Source organism: Meleagris gallopavo, chromosome 8 (assembly GCF_000146605.3).
Source record: "Meleagris gallopavo isolate NT-WF06-2002-E0010 breed Aviagen turkey brand Nicholas breeding stock chromosome 8, Turkey_5.1, whole genome shotgun sequence".
Lineage (NCBI taxonomy): Eukaryota > Metazoa > Chordata > Aves > Galliformes > Phasianidae > Meleagris > Meleagris gallopavo.
The window spans coordinates 24,930,266-24,944,977 of record NC_015018.2 but is presented as its reverse complement, the minus strand read 5'-3'; positions in this window follow the sequence as shown (position 1 = coordinate 24,944,977).

The following is a 14,712-nucleotide window of genomic DNA, read 5'->3' as shown; positions in this document are numbered from 1 at the left end:
AAAAAAAAAAAAGAATGTAATGTTGGGTATATCTTTATCCTTCAGGTAGTTTTCTCCGCAGGTGGAGAAAACTGGTGTTATGCATTATGTATGGTTTTTTGGAAGGTAATGTAAACAGATTTTTTTTTTAAATCACCAAAGTCACCTGGAAATATTTAGGCTCCAGGCTTCCTTCTAAACACTACTTTATTGGCTTCTGCTGTAGTGTGAAACTGTAGAGGAAAATTCTCATGTTATCTGTCTCCAACAGATTTACAATATTGCAAGATTAATTATATTAGCTGCATTTCACGATTCAGTGCATTTATATTACCATTTCTGAAGCACAATCATTTATCAACAGCAAACTTTGGGGCATTTACTTTTCATACCCTGATATTGTGAACTTCAAAATATCTGAATTTGCCTGTCAGCTGTGCAGGAGTATATACTCCCTTTCCCAAAGAAAATTTGATAGTTTCAACCTCCTTCATGAATTGAACAATGTTTTCCTAATTCTGATATGAACAATAGTCTTTGATTCTGATGCATGTTTTCTCATTCAGCTTTTGATGCTGCAACTATTTTCTTTTAAGTAATTGTGGTTTGTCTTGGAGTAACCAAGGGAATAGATCAATATGTGCTGGCTAGAGGTCTTGAGCTCATTGTGGAGGCCATTCTTGGTAGTTTAGCCTGTTCCTCACTCATTACAAGATTACATTCTGTACGTCTTAGCTCCAACCAGTTCCCAAATATCTCTCTCTGAAATGAACATCACCTAAACTTTAGCCTGCCTGATATGTATTAGCTGCAGTCCAGCTTACTTTCTCGTCTTATACTTTTGTATGATGGGGGATGCATGGAAAATTTTGGCAGTTTGTTGTGTCTATGCAAATAGCAACCCAGTACTCAAACATTTGTGAGTAAATAAGAAGCCTCAAAACAGAGATTTTTTACTATATGAAGTGCTAGAAATACCGTTTTCCTCCTTCATTTTCACTCATCTCTCTCTGGTCTGCAGGAATTAAAGTTGGTCTGTGGGTCTTTTCAGAAAGTCATGATTTCCTTTAAATTGTCATTTTCTTTTCTGGAGAAGAAAATATTCAAAGAGTGAACAAACACTCACTGTCTGCCCTTTGACACAAACACACGGATCACACATCTGCCCTCCAAGCAACCTCGTACTTGGCAATTTAAAAAAATAACACCCGATGCTGGATAAAGTAACAATATTGCTGGATTGATAGTTGGCATAAAAAGTGTTGCCTTCCCCTCTATTTTCTGCTACATTATGGATTGCAAATTCCCATAATTTTGAACAATTTAACAACAACAACAAAAGACCTAAACCTGAAGTGGTCTGCATGCTCCAAAAAAGTCACATGAATCAGTCTGTTACATTTTGAGAAAGAGGGCAAATTGGAACTGCAGAGATGCATTTTTTCTGCATCTGGCTCTCAGGTCCCCTCAGGCAGGTCATTTTTGCCTTGTGGAGCCTCAGATCTCAATGTAAAGAGTTGAACTCTACAGCAATTCACTCCTGAATATACTGGTACTAATTTCATGGTAAAACATTTTGATATCTAGGGAGGGACACGTACATGTTGAAGGAAGAAAAGAGCTCATTTCTTATCTCCTTTATCAAACCTAACATCACAGCTTAATTTTTGCTTCAGTTTAAGTGGATGTTGGTTGCAATTTTTATTATAGCTGTTCATATATCTTTTTCTTACATGAAGTCATGTGCTTTGAATGTGAATATCTTGGTGTCCCTGGGACAAAAAGTGGAACAGCTTCACAGATGTTACTACAATGTCAGTACAATGTACTGTTATATTAAATTAAGAGACCTTCATACATATCAGGCACATTTGGAGATATCATATATCAGCCTGTAGCATGTGCTGGATGAAGCAATCATTGGAGCCTTCAAAAGTACCTGCTGCTCTCCTGTCTCTCACAAACACTTCCAGATCTCCTGCTTTTGTACCATATTTCCTCCTGGGCTGAAATTAAAACTAGAGTCCCCATCCTTCCAAGAAGCAGTAAGATTTCTCTTGACACAGTGTAAAGGCAGGAGACACCTTCAAGGGCTAGTTGAGCAAGTACCCTACCCAAGGTCAGCTGGAAGAGCTTGCTTCCTCCTTCAGGCTTCCTTTTAAGGAGTCAGTCTGGGAACGTGAGGAAATGAGAAAAAATAATTCTTTTACCTTCCTTCTCTAGGTGTAGTGTCTAAAAAATGGATCTTCAGAGCCACAGCCTTTACAGCAGCAGATGGGAAGCCATAGCTGGGGAGTAGTGCACTGCTCCAAGTCTCATTGTTCACATCCCTCAGGGTGAAGGAATTGTTCAGATGGGTTCAAATTTCTTATTGGCACAATGAATATGTAATGTCCCAGATTATTATTTTTTTTTTTAACTATTTAAATTGATGGAAAAATAAAGCATGCCCAGAATTCAAATTTGCATTTTCTTACCATGTATGTCTTGGTGTCCTCAGACACAACCTTAATCTCCTTTAGTAAGAGCCTGAGGTCACTTGTATCATTGAACTAAGCTACGAGAGAAAAAACAAAACAACAAAATAACCCAACCCTAAAAACCAAGGTAGTGATGGCAAATAGGAGCACTGGGCTAAACTGGCATTCAATAAGGCCTGCAGTATTCACAATAATCCCTCCAGGGTGAGAAATCCCCTTGGGTTGCTTCTGGAGGGCAGGAGCTGATCTAGCCTACGTGAGAAATGTTAATGCCAATGGAATGACTCACAGTGGGAAGGAAGAGCAGGCAAAGCTCTTTAAAGCCCTGCATAGCAAAACCTGCCTGGGAAGGGACTCCCAGCACAATCATTTATGAGCTGCTGTCTGCACTGACACAATGAAAAGAGGGAAAACATTCAGATTTAGGAAGCAACCTTTAAAAAGAACAATTCCAAGCAAACAAATGCAAATAAACTAGCAGCTTACTGAAATGCTTTTGGGATGTCCTAAGCTGTTATGAAGGTGGCCTAGACTTATTTGTTTTCTCCAGCACAAATGTATCCGCTGCACTTTACTGGTACACTGTCACAGTAGAGGATGAGTGCTCTGATTGCCTTTCCTGCATCAGACAGTCACATCTCTTTTCTCAGACATTACCTTAACTTCTAAAGCCCAAGGATTTGTTATTATCAGGTTTCACAAATACAGAACACCTTCATAAAGTATACCTGAATTGGATGCATGACTATGCTATGTGGCCATCAAGCTGTACTGAATCAAGTCAGGTTTTGGGAAAAGGCAGATTATTTTCCATGGTGTTTATTTTCCTGCAGGAGCCATTACTGCAGATGATTAATAAACTGTTGTGTGGGAGCTAGGTTTTCTGGTGTCCTTGCTGTTCTCTTTGGATAACATTGAGGAAAATGCAGAGAGAAATTTGCCAGTTAATGTGCTGTATGTCAGTAGTGCAGATGGATGGTTGATTGTGCACTTCCCTGTCCTGATTCACACTACTGGAGTCATTTTGCTTATCAAGAAAGCAGAATTCTCCCAAGAAATGACAGTGGAGCTAATCCAGATTCATTATTTGTGGATGGAAGCCTCTCTTTACAGTGGGATGTGTCTGGATCTCATGGGAAGTCAGCATATGTTGTGAGACCAGCTTCTCACAGGGAGGACATTGCATCAGCTGAAATACAGGCAGCTCAGCATCCTCAAAGGAGTGGTTCTGGCAGCCCCATGAGCCAGGAGAGCTTCAAGTACTAGGAAGGGAAAACCAAGGAGTGTAGAAGCTCCCTACTGAAAACCATTTTTGTTCAGAGCATTGATGATTTAACGAGCCACTCAGTTTATAATAGAGATCATAGTTTGTCTTAATCTCTGAAGTGAGATTGACATAGACAATTCACTTTGCAGCTCAGAAACATGCAAGAGCTGTATTAGATCTAGGGTTAAACTCCCTTTTATTCAGGCTGATGCCCTGCACCAGGGCTGGGAGAAGAGGGCAGGCACTTGGAAGAGGGAGATGAGGCTTGTGGAGCTCATTAAGGGCTGGCGCCTTCTTGGCCCCCTGGCCTTCCTCAGAAAGTCAGGCGCTTTGGCTCACACAATCCCTTCCTTTCATTCTTTGGGCATCTCCCCATTACAGCATTCCCAAACCGCGTTGGAAGCGGCCACAAAGGGCAGCATTATGTCTGGGAAGTGAATGGTGTGCAGGCAGTTCCAGCTGAAAGAGAAAGATGAGTGAAAGCACTTCCCGCAGACAATGAGAGGGCTTGTGGCTCAGGAAGCTTCCCAGTCCATTAGCATCTGCGGAGGACAATGGCAGTGTGTGGCAGAGAGGAGGAGAACGTGGCCTTGCCGGTGGCCCCTGTCTGTCACTGGCAGAGTGGGATTTTGCTATACTGACGTAAAACGAAAGCGAGGCACTGAAGAGATGAAATCTGACGCGAGGTGGTGCCAGAGTGGGTGATGGCACCCACTTATCCCTGTGAAGAGGGAAGGGTGAGAAGACCTTCCCCTTCCTCTACCCGATGAACCTGCCCTGACTGTGTGGAGAGTTCCTGGCTAGGGTGAAGAGACATCTTCCCTTGTCACAGCTTTATAACCATTCTCCAGAACAAACCTTAGTCAAAATGTTTTAGCAAAAAAAAACCCAACAAACTACCCGTGTTTCTTGAGTAGCAGTGAAATAGAGTTTGGAGGCATTCGATACTTTCTGCTGTTTGTGGCAGTTTCATCTAATTTACTCATTCTGAAAGACTTTGAAAAGCTTGGTTATGCTTTTAACGAGGTAAATGTCTGGCCTGTTCCAAGACACGTTGCAATTTTCCTTTTTGAAGCAACAGCTATATTCTGAAATTATTCACAAATTTCCCAAAACTTGACATAAAAATTCATCTCAAAGTTTGTTTTTGCATCCAACAAATAAGCTTCTCTGATCCATTTTTTCCCCCTTTTTGAATCAACTTTTGAAATTTATTTTGTGGAACAACCTTGTTCCTGCACAGGACCAGGCACTTGGAAGAGGGAGATGAGGCCTGTGGAGCTCATTAAAGGCTGGCGCCTTCTTGGCCCCCTGTGCAGAAGCTTTTGGCTTTTCTCAGAAGAGAACTTTCTTTTGCCTCTCATCTTCTATAGTCTTTTCTAAGCAGAACAAGTGAAGAACTGATACAATACTGGCAAGAAGGTCTCCTTGAGTGATGCAAAATCCTTTTCAGAAATATGGAATGGGTGCACACAGAACTTGGTACTGACATTTGTAGTTTGTCTTTATTCTTGCGAATTGTATAGACTTTAATATTGTTAGGAAAAAATCTCCTTGCAAGAGAGAAAATGGGTTTGTGAACCCTAATGGCCTTTACCACAGGCAGGAGAGAAATAAAATTTCAGTCTCTTAAGAAAATATTAAGTCATGCTTACATTGCATTAAGAGGTGATCCACTGAGCCTTTGATGACAGGGAGCTGACATCTGTTCCTGCTTCAGGTCCCATGCAGGGAGAGCTATTTTGGATTGGGGTACAGGAGTTGCATCTTCTCCTTTTGTTATCTCTATAAGAAGTCCAGAGAAGCTCAAGGAGGGTCAGTGTTCCTTTAAATATCATCCCTGGTCTGACCAAATGCACAGATGTAGCTATGCCTGACCATAAAACATATCCATCCGCATATACAGACTTTCTTTGATTTTAAGGCTTCTCTGGGGGAAAATAGAAATATTTTATTCTTGGAGCCAGAGGGAGAAAGCCATCTAGACTCACCATCAACATATTTTCTTAACTTTAAATAAGGTTAGAAAAAGAAATAATTCAACCGTGGCAACTCTAATTGGCTACAAGTATAATCCAATAACCTCATTTCACCCGTATTGTTAGTTGAGTTAATTGGACCTGCACAGCTACCAGCTAAATATATTGGTGTATGCAAATGGTGAAACTAATTTTCTTCATAAACCTTCCTTGTGCCGAAGTAGGAACTGGGAAGAAGGAATGGAGGAGAAAGAAGGCTGTGCTGACGTTGCTACTTCAAAAGATCAATTCTCTTCCAATTATTTGCTCTCTCTAGATGGACAGGACAGAAAATATAATTAATTCCTTGAAATAGAGAAGGGGAGGGAAGTAATTTCATTCCCACTTGAAAAGACTGCAGAACAAAAGTGATTGAGCCTCTACTTTCTGGGTGCCTTGAGTTCAGAGTCCTCCCTTACCTTCCAGTCCCACATTTTCACTGTCCCCAGGTCAAGCAGCCCCATTTTATTTGCAGGATACAGGGAAGAGGGATCCTGCACCAAAATGAGTTTCCGGGTGTTGCAAGGACTTGCATAGCCTGGAAGTAGAAGAGTAAGCTGGTCTTTACTCTAACATTCATTTCAGCAGTCTTTTGCAATGGAAGAACTGCAATTTGTATCATGCTGTGTGTCAGACAATTCCATTTCCAATGGTAACCTGAAAGGCCTCCAAGAACATGTCTCCTGGAGTCTGATTTGGAGGAGTGACAGTCAGCCTGTGTACCCTACTCTCTGTACCTTCAGTAATTGCTTTTTTGCTATCACAGGAGGGGGGATCTTTGGAATTGGAAGCCTGGCCTGACGCCCAGCTACTCCAGTAAGCAAGGACCTGCTTGTAGCAAGGCTTAGGTGCTCCAGAATAAGATGTGAAAAGATGATACCATGAAGGTGAGGGGCAGCTTCTGTATAGCTGAGTCTTGTTTCAAAAAATTTGGCTTAAATCCTCAACACTTTCCATTAATATTCAGCTGATGCATTGAATTTTTTTCTGCTGCTTTAAAGCAGTTGGCTTCATTCTTATAACTGTTCTTTACATTGTGCCAGCTTGTGTACTGTCTCTGCTACTCCCATTCATTAGGCTTTGCCACTTGCAGATCAGAAGTACTGCAGGATGTGGAGCATTTCTGTGATGCTCTGTGCTCAGTTCTTGCATCATGCCACCCCAAAAACCTGACAGTAGCCACATCCGCTCTAAGTGTGAGCAGTGCTATGCCCTCATGTCAGCTTCCATCTTTCATTGGCAATCCCAAATGAAAGGATGTACACCTCCTTGGATGTCTTTCAACTGACTTTGGAACAAGCCAGCAGTGAACTGGGACTAGCACTGTGCGGGGGAAAGAGGAGATGCTGACAGTGATTATTATTTGAAATTGTTAAGGGGACAGGAAGGAAAAGGAAAAAGAAGTTCTGAGACAAGACTGAATTGTTAATACTTTCCACAGTTACACTTGAAATTCAGCACCTGCTAATATTCCCAGGGAAATCATGAGCTCACACACACATGCACACAGGTTTTGTTTCAGCAGTAAATGAAGTCATAATGTGAACAGAAAGCTAACAGCAGGGAAGGCTATGCGTGGCCAGGTCTGCTCGTGGTACAAGTAATACATATGCACCAGTGCAAAAAGCTGGCCCCAGAGAGCAGTTTAGTCTTCCTAGCAGAACCACATGCTGAGAAGCCAACTGTAAATTTTAACTACAGCTTTCTTCAAAAGGAAGTGCCATGGTCTTTATATTGGAAAAGGGAAGAGATAAGAACAAGAGTTTATGTGGAAATCAAATGGAAGAAAGGTTAAAACCTGTTTTCCTTTAGTGACTGGGGCAATGAGGCAAGAATTTCCAGTGAAAATACTTGATCTGCCTCACCCAAGGTTTTCATGTGTTCATACTTGAGATAGTGGCAAAGTCCCACTGGGGTCTGTACAGAAACCAGGAACAAGACATATGGAAATTAGAGAAAAAGTACAAAATGTAACAGGGAAGTAGATCGGGGAAACTGAAAAGAAAAGAGAGGAAGGGAAAAGAAAGGGAAGTTAAAGAAAAGGAAGGAAAGGAAAGGGGAAAGGAAAAAGAATTAGGCAGAGCATTATCTGAGTATCATCTGTTGACTGAGGAGCAGAAGAGTTGCACTGCACTGTGTTCAGCTGTGCTTTGTGAACCTTGAGCTGGGAGAATGTGGCACAACCACTGCCTTCCTTAACAGGTGGCTGTGTGTTGTGGGGACAGCATGATATTCTACTGGACTTGCTTAGACATAATAGGCCTTTAGCAACAGCAGTTCAGGGGAATTTTTCCCGTCAGATTTTGGGAGAAAGTGCATTCTTCTTTGCCAACATGCTGTGTTCTCATCTTGCAAACAATGTTATTACGTCAGAGTGAACTTCTATATGATGCTTGAGCTCAGTTATCACAAACTCCAGTGTCCTTGTAATTCAAAATACTATGAATTGTATTACAGATACTAAAGCAGCCTGATTTCTTGGAAATGTTTCTTTCCTTTAAATGGTTTGTTCACTGTAAGAAAGGCCCAATACACACAAATATACTCCAAAAGAACCAGCCAACAAACCAACCAAAAAATCCTCCCAAGATTTTGATTTTTTTTCCCCTGATTTAGTACAGGAATTCAATTTACAACTCCCATAAGAAGAGTCATTGCTTATTGCAATACTCTGCACAAAGATATGTTCCTACCTGGAATAGTCTTAATCTATCCAGTCTCCCAGACAGTCACAAATGAGCCATGCAACTGATCCTCTTTGTTAAAATACAGACGGTAATAATAATAAAGTTAGAGTCTAAGAAAAACTGAATCTTATAGAAGGAAAAAGTTTACTTTTCTCCTGCAAGAAGCCAGTGCTTAATAAAAAATATCCTACTGAGATGGGAAACATTCTAAAAGTTTCCCAACAAGTCTTTATACAGCAACAAGGATTTGAAATGTTCTCTATTTCCTTTCAATGTTTTTCACCCCAGAAATAGAGCTTACTTCTCTCAGTCTTAAGCAAGCACTGTAAATATTTGGAGACTCGAATGACTAGATTAGTGGGTGATACCATCATTAACGGCAAAGACAGGAAAATGTTAGAGTTGCAACTTTTTATGTTTTTTAATTGGTCTTGCAATTGTATTGTCAAAATATTTACCCAAGGGTGTGATTAATAATAATAGGTGACAGCTTCAATTATCCTCAAACATATTAGAAAATATCAGCTCTCAGATACAATCTTTAAAAGCACATCTTAAGCTGCTTTTACTAGCTCACTATGACAAGAATAAATACAGAGATAAAATTTGCAATTAAAACACTTGCTTATTTTAATCTTTTTTTCCCCCTCTAAGTAGCACGGAGACAAAATACTTATGCACACATCAATACTTATCTGAGGATCACCAAGCATTTTGCATGCAGCTTTCCCAGATTCTTAATTCAGTCCCTGACACAGACATGACATTGAGAAGCAAAGTCATCCAAGGCTGTGTTAATGATATACAGCCCATCAGAACTTTTAAAGAATAAAAATTAAACATCCAACCCCCTAAATAAAATTGAGTAAAAACATGAGATATCTAACACATCTGAACCGCAGGTTTTTCTTTGCAATCAAACATAAGCTTTCTGTCTCCATAAGTTTCATTTCCTTCCATCTCTTGCTTGCATGGTGCATTTATCTTTTTCTGTTTATTGTTTGTAGTCAGTTCACAGATAATCTCCAAAGGAAGAGCAGTTGCTCATAGCCTGAAGGAAGAGGCACATGAGTTCAGTAGGTATGAGACTGGGCTTTGAAAAGTTCTCAGGAGACTTCTATCTTACCATTTAGAAACCATGTAGCATCTTGCAACACAGGGACATGCGCAGGTATCAGTGGTCACAGCACACTTTTCACTGCTTTCAGTTGCATAGCATGAGGCCAGAAGCCCTCACTGTAAGATAACAAGAGAAAGGAAGGGTGCATCCTGTCTCGTAACACCTCTTGCAAACAAACAGTTCCTGATTTTATCCAGGATTTTCTGCTAGTTCTTTACAGTCAGTGAATGCACATCTCTACCTGTGTTCCTTTGAAAATATTTAAGGCTTTAATAACATATTATTAAAGCAAGATTAGTCTTGCTTAACACTTTTTTTTAAACAACTCTTGATCTCCATCAGTTCACTTAAGCTGAGGAACTACAGAAGTTTTGAAGTGATGATGACTAGGTCAGGAAAAGAAAAAGAAAACAAAACAGATTTTGGGCTCAGAAAAGTTAAAACAGTTGGTTCTCAGACACCAAGAGTGTCGTGGTGACAGGTGTGTTGTTAGCAATAGGAGGAAGTGCTGTGTGTGATCCATAAATGATTGAAAGGATCCCAGATACAAGTGTTCCATCTGTGTTATTTTTAATTGGCATGGCTCCCAGGAATACAGCCATGCAAAAGTCATGAGCTTCCTTGAAAATAAAAATGCTTGAAATCTCCTTACTCATAGGGCTTTCAGGCAGCATTTCACTCAAGCATGTATTTAACATTCAGTGGCTAAACTAATCATGCTGACATACAGGATGGTCCCAAGATCCCAAGAGCTGGGCAATTGCTTAAGTACATTTGCCAGTTCTGGAGCTGAGTCATTAAGGAAACCTGAACAACAGACTATGATCTGAATTGGTTTTGCTGCTATTCTAGGCATCAGACAGTGTTCCTCTGATCAAAAACCAGTAATAAGTATAGAGAAATAAGATTTAATTCTATCAGAATGTTCCCATTGACCACAATGCTAAATTATGCCTAGTGGTACACTTTTTGTATGTAGTTTTTTTTCCTCACTGATTACACTAGTACCAGATGCAAAGTGTATAACGTTCAAGCAAAGAAATTACCTGTTTCAGTAAATATGCATGGACCAAAAAATCTCATTTCTTGACAGAATTTTCCTTTGCTCTATTTCATTACAGAAAGGCTTTAGATGAAACATAAACAATGTATTCTTCATTTCAGTTGATCTGAAAAGAAAAAATGAAAGAAAATGAGAGAGTAAGAAAAATATAAAAATTAAAAACAGAAAGGAAGAAACAGATAAAGAAAGAAGGAATAGGTGCATTTGGTGGGGGGAGGGCTGAAAGGATGCTGATCCCTCTAATACTGTGTGCCACATATTCCCAGTGCTTATTCTGCACTTTGATTATGTGAAGATCTTGTTCCTCTTTCTGATCTCACTAATCTGTGCATCTCATTGATTTCCCATGGCAGCGAAGTCAATATATGATGCAGAAAAGACTTATTCCATTTTATAGGTTGTTTCAATTTTGCTGTCAGTCATTTTCATTGACCTCTGGTTTTGGATCACAAGGCTGAAAGAGGCAGAACATGCAATCTTCTATGTTGTAAATTTCTTGTTTATTTACTAACTCCCCCTTTTCCGCCTCATTTTATTTTCTTTTCCTGTTAGTTTTTTTTTTTCTCCTCATTTTTTTTCCTGTAGCTGACAAGTGAAAGTTAGCAAAACTTGTCATTGCTGCCTGATGTGATCTTCCACCTGATCCACCAATGTACCCATTGATGGGAAGAAGCTGCCTGGCTGCAGCAGTGTAGGCAGCGTGCTGAGTCTCAACCATATAAATCCACTAGGTAAACATTGTTACCTTGAGCACATTATTTCAGGAGATGCATATGAAAAAGATAAAATACAGCATCAAGATGCAAAGGGTGAGAATGAACTTTTGGATATTACAGAAATTAAGGGGAAAGAATAAACATCTCTAGCTCATCTAACCTAGATGAGAATCTATCAGGCGGCTACATTATCAATCTTATTATATTAAGCATAAGTGTAAACACTGAAAAATTCATGAAGCAGAATGAAACAGTAAAGCCTAGTTAAAACCCGGAGCTCCAGTTTGATGAGTGCAGAAAAAGAACAAGGGCAGTTTTACATGTTCTTTCTTTCACAGATTTTTCAAGATGATTTGTATTCATGAAGTTCAAATGCTGGGAAGTGGATCTGTGCCTGTTGTGTAGGGCACACCTTATGGATTAACTTTTAGTGGTTTCTGTCCCTCCCCTCTTGGTGCTAGAGAGAGTTTCCTGCTGCAACAAGAAAGAGAGCAGCCCTGGCTTGTATCAGACAAGGACTAGACTTACCAGAGACAAGGATTATGAGGAGAGAGGTTAGACATTAGGAAAGCGAACAGACTTTCACCTTGGCTTTCACACTCCAGGGAATGAGGCCATGTAAGTAGTAATGAGGTGACTACAGGGAATTGAACTCCTTTGCTAATGGGCCCATGACAGTATTTCAGACTTGACTCTCTGCAAAGTTTAGCAGTCTGTGTGTGAAAATTCCATGGTTTTTTTCTGCAGTGTGTATATCCTAGCTACGTGAGATAACTAACATTTGGGTATTGCAGTATAAGTCCTATTGCAATTGGACCTTGGTCATTCTGCTAGTGGGCTACTGAGGACTACGGTGCTGCAGGTCGGGAAGCGCACGTGAGTGTGGGCACATGCGTGACGATTTTGTTCCCCTCCAGTTTCACTCAGCACATTTGCAACTGTGATTCAGTAACAAAGGCAGATAAAACATCCCACTCTCTGAGGATGTGCAAGCAATGCCAATAAAAGAGAGAAGAATCTGAGCTTTGACTCTGTAAGTACAAAGGAAGCAGGCAAATGGTTATTGGGCCTTTTATTACTGAGACTTCAAAGAAAGCTTCTCCACATAAAAAAAGGTGAGGGTGAGTGGGAAAGGAAAAAGTAAAAAGAGAGAACCAACAAAAGAAGTTAACGGTAGAAAAAAACAACTCACTGATGAAAATATGTGGAAAAAACAGTGAATAAGTCAACTAGAACTTCTATGTATGGAGTAAGAGGGCAGATGCAAGTTATACTGGAAGCTATTTGTCCCAAAAGAGAGCTGAACGTTTTGTTTATGAAAACACACGTGAAGAAGAACGAGTTAGTACTTTTATTTATGCATGTACAAGGATAGTTTACCTTGTGCTTGGGGGATTTGTGTTCCTTCAAAGAAGCAGAATTTTATCTTTCTGTATTTCATCTCCTTCCATCTGGTTTGGATTCCTCTTTGCTGTATCCCTCAAGGCTCACATGGACAGTCATGGCAATCTGTCTCCTTTAATTACAGTGGAGAGAAGGAAACCTCTGAAGAACTTTATCTTCCCTCAGCCCCATGGGACATGAGGTCTTAAACCTCATGTGTAGAAGTGTGAGAGAGATGTCCTCTTGCCAGGGCTTTGCATAGGCTCCAGACTGTTGGAATAAGAAGAGATGAGGAAAGTGAATTTAGACCTCAGTAATCTATTGAGTCATCCTACCTTCTTTATTTGACTCCTCCATAAATATGTAGTACTGGAAGCTATTATCTTCCTAAAGCATTGCCCCAGCTAGGCAGTTTTCACAGTCTCTGCTGGCCAAAGACTACCTTCTACACTCGAACCAAAATGCTTTCCCTTTTCCTTATCTACAGTATTAGGAAATGAAGCAGAAAAGCTAGTCCTGCACAATAAGAAACACAACAAGGTTTTTGCCTACTGACAAATAGTAGTTTTTACCTTATTGTTCACGAAAGTTCTATTGCAATGTTTTGAAGCCTGTGTTTAAGGTATTTAGTGATGTGGGTGTTGTGCTTTCATTTCCCTAGAATGGGATTGTATTTGAGTTCTGATTGCAGTGTTTGTATCTTACTGTGACATACTGAAGCCTGAAAATTATCTTTCTTATTCGTCCTAAACTGAAAATTTTGAATATATTGAATGTCTTGCCCTCACATAGTAGAGGGGACTTGTGAGACAGTCAATCAATCGGTCAGTCTCAGAGAACTTGTTTGGTAAGAACATTTCTTTTGGTATATACAGAACTAAAGTTTAACCCAAAGCCTCAGGCAATTACAGTTCAAGATTCAAGAACAAAAAGAACAGTGACAAAATATCTACAAACAAAGCAAAGAACAAAACTGGCAAGTAAATTCTGATGGCAGTCACATAGGTTTTAGCATCTATGAAATGTGTATGTGTGCATGAATATACAAAGACCTACATGGACATACATACATGTAGGCACAGTGTGTTTGAATAAGTTTATATACATCCCTTACAGTGAAAATGCCAAAGTTGACAACTAGCCAAAGCTGTCTAAGTCCCACACAGAATTACTGCTAGTTTAGGACCCATACTGATGTATTTTGATGTTTTGCATTTCTATGTGGCAAGAATAGGAATAAAGAATAGGAACAATTTGTAGAATTCGTCTGAATTTTCCAGCTGGCAGACTGGTGTGACACAGCTGAGCCCAAAATTCATCTACATGGTGAGAAGTAGCTATAATATGTAGTAACTGGACTAAGAGTTAAATTTCATTAGTAGGACTTAGGCTAGGCTTAAAAGTCAGGAACGTTGCATCATTTTAGAAACAGCAGGATTTCCACTGTACTTAGATCTCATGTTAGAGACCTGTACTGTCTTTGAAGATACTGTATACTTTTTCCAGGTAAGGCATGAAATTTCTTCGCTTATTATAACAACTTTATTCATGATTCACCAAGAAACCCACTGATCTCAAGGCTGCAAGTCTGAAATAATTGTCTCCTTAATACAATTTACTTTTTTTGGACCTTTCTTAGCTTTCATTAGGTTGAAGGATAATGCCTTTCTTGAGGGTTAAAAATTTAATTTAATTTCTTTTGAACTGCTTTCTTGTAGCAAGAAATAGAACTTTCACTGCTGATTATTTTTAGTTATTAAATTGACCACAGGGTTCACATTTAACCTCCAGTGACATTGTGGGCAGATGCATCTCTGTCATTATCAGCCTGTTTTCTGTCCTTTTTCAGGAATTTTGTATCTCAAGTCAATTGTGTATGGGTTGTTCAATGTGAGAGCCACTGATTTAACACCAGGGCATTTGTTACCTTCACTAGTGCAGCTTTCATTTTTACCCACATTCTTTGAAAATAGCTTATTGTGGAGAAAGGCACATGGCA